Here is a 5312-nt window from a genome sequence, read left to right as displayed (position 1 = left end):
GTTTAACCAGTACCGAGCTGGTCCTTTTAGTTTTAGTGGGAGGTATTTAATGGCGTGGAGGTCGTCTCCACGGGCCATGTGGATGTGGAGGATGAAATCTTCTATCCATACTGCGGGGTCGGTTGTCCCATCATATGATTCAATATTGACGGGTTTGAATCCTTCGGGGAATTCATGATACATTACTTCATCAGTGAAGCAAAGAGGGTGTGCGGCAACTCTATGTTGGGCCACACTGCGGCGTAACTCCGAAGGAGTCTCATTGCTGTTTTCAGCCTGGTCGCGGTGAGGTGTGACACATCCGAATAGGTAGCCATCGTCGCGTGTCGAAGCGTGTTTTCGTGATCCTTAGATCGGTCTTGCGCTTCCTGCTCTATTGTCCCAGTCCCTCTGCAGGTTGTCTGGGTAATCGTGGCCTGCATTGTTCTTGCCTTTACAGCAAGGTGGGGCGGTCTGGTGTTCGGCTTGAGTTGCCTTTTTATCCAGACAGAGTTGTCGACGACCTGCCGTGTTGTGTGATGATGGTATGGGATCCAACGCCCCGTTATCGGACTGCTAGAGCGACCTGTTCTTTGGGTAGCTTTTGGATGGGCCATTGAGGCCTTATTCCTCGGCGACCAGCACTTCGGTCCATCTGTCATTGAGTAGGTCTTGGTCAGCTTGAAGCTGCTGCTGCTTCTTTTTCAAGCTCCTTGCCGTAGCTATCAGCCTGCGCTTGAAGCGCTCCTGTTCCAGGGGCTCTTCGGGTATGATGAAGTCTTCATCGCCGAGGCTTTCCTCATCTTCGGAGAGCGGAAGGTAGTTGGCATCCTCCGATCCGTTGCTGGGCAGGGCCTATTCGTCAGGGCTGGCTTGCCTGTTTTCCTGTTCGAATGTTGCTCCCACAGGGTCTTCATTGCTTTCGGCACCATCCGGAGTACTATTTTCTCCAGTACCATTGTTGCTGCGGTGTAACTTGGGGAGCCAGAGCTGAGACTGTGACTCAGGAGTTTTGACTGGGTCTCCCTTCACTTTGCCGCGAGGCTTTTTAAGTGTATCGATCATGTACACATCATGTGAAGGGGTGGCCGTCTTGCGCCTGATGGTTGGCGGGTCTTGGCCTTGCTCCTTATCTGCATCGTCGTCTATACCATCAATGCCCGCGGAGCCAGGAGTGGGCATGTTGGTTAAGTCTTCGAAAGTGGCTATGAAGTGGGCGGCGGGTGGGAAACAAAATTCTCCATCGTCAGCACCTAGTTCGAACCGGACATAGTTCGGCTGCGAGTCTCCCGTGAATGACATGTTCTTTAAAGAGTTTAGCACATCGCCCAAAGGTGAGTGCTGAAAAACGCCTGCGACACTGAATTCGAAGATCGATAACCGATCTAGCTCAGTGTCCGCAAGTGTATATGGTCCGGATTTTATAGTCAGAGACGAATCTGGAATTCCATTGACGCAGATATCGTGAGGTGCCGAGTCCGTGTGTGGCTCCAACGCCGCGGACTCTGTGGCTTCGGATGGCACGATCTGCTCCGGTTCTAAGGCCGTTGCAGCAATAGGGACCATCTCCTAGATGTGATCCGATGATAGATTTAAGTCATGTTCCTCGGAGCGAGGGGGAGCGATTGCTGCGGTCTCAAATCCATTAAAGACCAAGTCTCCACGAATATCCGCGACGTAGTTCAAGCTTCCAAATTTGACCTGGTGTCCAGGGGCATAGCTATCGATCTTCTCCAGATGGCCGAGCGAGTTGGCCCACAGTACGAACCCGCTGAACACAAAAATCTATTCGAGAGGAAGGTTTCTCCTTGGACAGCGTCGCTATAGACGATTGAAGGGGCCATCGAGCCTTTCGTCGATGGCACAGTGGAACTCTCAATGAAAGCACCAATGTCGGTGTCAAAACCGGCGGATCTCGGGTAGGGGTCCCGAACTGTGCGTCTAGGATCGATGGTAACAGGAGATAGGGGACACAATGTTTACCCAGGTTCAGGCCCTCTCTATGGAGGTAATACCCTACGTCCTGCTTGATTGATATTGATGAATATGGGTGTTACAAGAGTTGATCTACCACGAGATCGTAATGGCTAAACCCTAGAAGCCTAGCCTGTATGACTATGGTAATGGATGTGTCTATTCCGGACTATCCCCTCTGGTTTATATAGACACCGAGGGGATCTAGGGTTGACATAGAGTCAGTTACACAAGAAGGAATCTTCATAGTCGGTCGCCAAGCTTGCCTTCCACGCCAAGAAGAGTCCAATTCGGACTCAGGTATAGTGTTCGGTCTTCATGTCTTCACAGCCCATCAGTCCAGCCACGGATAACAGGCTGGACGCCTGAGGACCCCTTAGTCCAGAACTCCCTCATTCCCCAATGTTAGGCTCTTTCCACTCCTGGTTCCATAATCCATCAAATCTTTACCCAAAACTTGAAAACTTCACAATACAAAACTTAAATAGAAAATCTCGTGAGCTCCGTTAGCGAAAGAAAACAAAACAACACTTCAAGGTACTATAATGAACTCATTCTTTGTTTATATTGGTGTTAAACCTACTATATTACAACTTCTCTATGGTTTATAAACTGTTTTACTAGCCATAGATTCATCAAAATAAGCAAACAACACACCAAAAACAGAATCTATCAAAAACAGAACAGTCTGTAGTAATCTGTAACTAACGCAAACTTCTGGAACCCCAAAAATTCTAAACTAAACTGCTGGACGTGAGGACTTTATCTATAATCATCTGCAAAAAGAATTAACTAAATAGCACTCTCCAATAAAAAATGGCAGCAATTCTCGTGAGCGCTAAAGTTTCTGTTTTTTACAGCAAGATCAAAAAGACTTTCCCCAAGTCTTCCCAACGGTTCTACTTGGCACAAACACTAATTAAACACAAAAAACACAACCAAAACAGAGGCTAGATAAATTTTTTTATTACTAAACAGGAGCAAAAATCAAGGAATAAAAATAAAATTGGGTTGCCTCCAACAAGCGCTATCGTTTAACGCCCCTAACTAGGCATAAAAGCGAGGATAGATCTAGGTATTGCCATCTTTGGTAGGCAATCCATAAGTGGATCTCATAATAGATTCATATGGTAATTTAACTTTCTTTCTAGGGAAGTGTTCCATGCCTTTCCTTAAAGGAAATTGGAATTTAATATTCCCTTCCTTCATATCAATAAGTGCACCAATCGTTCTAAGGAAAGGTCTACCAAGAATAATAGGACATGAAGGATTGCAATCTATATCAAGAACAATGAAATATACGGCCACATAATTCCTATTTTCAACAATAAGAACACCATTAATCTTTCCCATAGGTTTCTTTATAGTGGAATCCGCAAGGTGCAAGTTTACAGAACAACCATCAAATTCACGGAAACCTAGCAAATCACACAAAGTTTTTGGAATCGTGGAAACACTAGCACCCAAATCACACAAAGCATAGCAATCATGATCTTTAATTTTTATTTTAATTGTAGGTTCCCACTCATCATAAAGTTTTCTAGGGATAGAAACTTCCAACTCAAGTTTTTCTTCATAAGATTGCATCAAAGCGTCAACGATATGTTTAGTAAAGGCTTTATTTTGACTATAAGCATGAGGAGAATTTAGCACAGATTGCAACAAGGAAATACAATCTATCAAAGAGCAATTATCATAATTAAATTCCTTGAAATCCAAGATAGTGAGTTCGTTGCTATTTAAAGTTTTAACCTCTTCAATCCCACTTTTAACAATTTTTGCATCAAGATCTAAAAACTCTGAATTTTTGGGACGCCTTCTAACTAAAGTTGACTCATCTCCAGTCACATCATTATCAAGATTCATATTTCAAAACAAATATTTAATTGGGGACACATCAATCACTTTTAGGTCTTCATCCTTATTATCATGAAAACTAGAAGAACACGCTTTTACAAAACAATCTCTTTTAGCACGCATCCTAGTGGTTCTTTCTTTGCACTCATCAATGGAAATTCTCATCGCTTTGAGAGACTCATTGATATCATGCTTAGGTGGAATAGATCTAAGTTTCAAAGAATCAACATCAAGAGAAATTCTATCCATGTTCCTAGCCAACTCATCAATCTTAAGCAATGTTTCTTCAATCAAAGCATTGAAACTCTTTTGCAAAGTAATATATTCTTTAATACTAGATTCAAAATCAGAGGGAATCTTATTATAATTTCCATAAGAATTGTTGTAGGAATTACCATAATTATTAGAGGAATTACTAGGAAACGACCTAGAATTAAAATTACCTCTATACACGTTATTACCAAAATTGTTCCTACCAACAAAATTCACACCCATAGATTCATTATTATTCTCAATCAAAGTAGACAAATGCATATCATTAGGATCAGTAGGAGCACTCTTATTAGCAAACAATTTCATAAGTTCATCCATCTTTCCACTCAAAACATTAATCTCTTCAATTGCATGCACTTTTTTACTAGTAGATCTTTCAGTGTACCATTGAGAATAATTAACCATAATATTATCTAGGAGTTTGGTAGCATCTCCTAAAGTGATTTCCATAAAAGTGCCTCCCACGGCCGAATCTAAAAGATTTCTAGAAGCAAAGTTCAACCCGACATAAATTTTTTGTATAATCATCCATAAATTCAAACCATGTGATGGGCAATTACGTATCATTGTTTTCATCCTCTCCCAAGCTTGTGCAACATGCTCATGATCAAGTTGCTTAAAATTCATAATATCGTTTCTAAGAGAGATGATCTTAGCAGGAGGAAAATACTTAGAGATAAAAGGATCTTTGCACTTATTTCATGAATCAATACTATTTTTAGGCAAAGAGGAAAACCAAGCTTTAGCATGATCTCTAAGCGAAAACGGAAATAGCTTAAGTTTAACAATATCATTATCCACATCTTTCTTCTTTTGCATATCACAAAAATCAACAAAGTTGTTTAGATGGGAAGCGGCATCTTCACTAGGAAGGACAGAAAACGGATCTTTCATGAAAAGATTCAGCAAAGCAGTATTAATTTCACAAGATTCAGCATCGGTAAGAGGAGCGATCAGAGTGCTAATAAAATCATTATTGTTGGTATTGGCAACGTCACACAATTTAGTATTATCTTGAGCCAACGTGACAAGCAAGCAATCCAACACACAAGTGAACAAGAAATAGGCAAAAGAGGCAAATTGAGAAAGAGAAGGGGAACGGAGAAGAGAGGGCAAGGGTGAAGTGGGGGAGAGGAAAACGAGAGGCAAATGGCAAATAATGTAATGCGAAGGATAAGAGTTGTGATGGGTGCTTGGTATGTCTTGACTTGGCGTAGATCTCCCCGGCA

The sequence above is a fragment of the Triticum dicoccoides genome, chromosome 1A, assembly GCF_002162155.2.
Source record: "Triticum dicoccoides isolate Atlit2015 ecotype Zavitan chromosome 1A, WEW_v2.0, whole genome shotgun sequence".
Classification (NCBI taxonomy): domain Eukaryota; kingdom Viridiplantae; phylum Streptophyta; class Magnoliopsida; order Poales; family Poaceae; genus Triticum; species Triticum dicoccoides.
Note: the sequence above shows the minus strand (reverse complement) of the source record.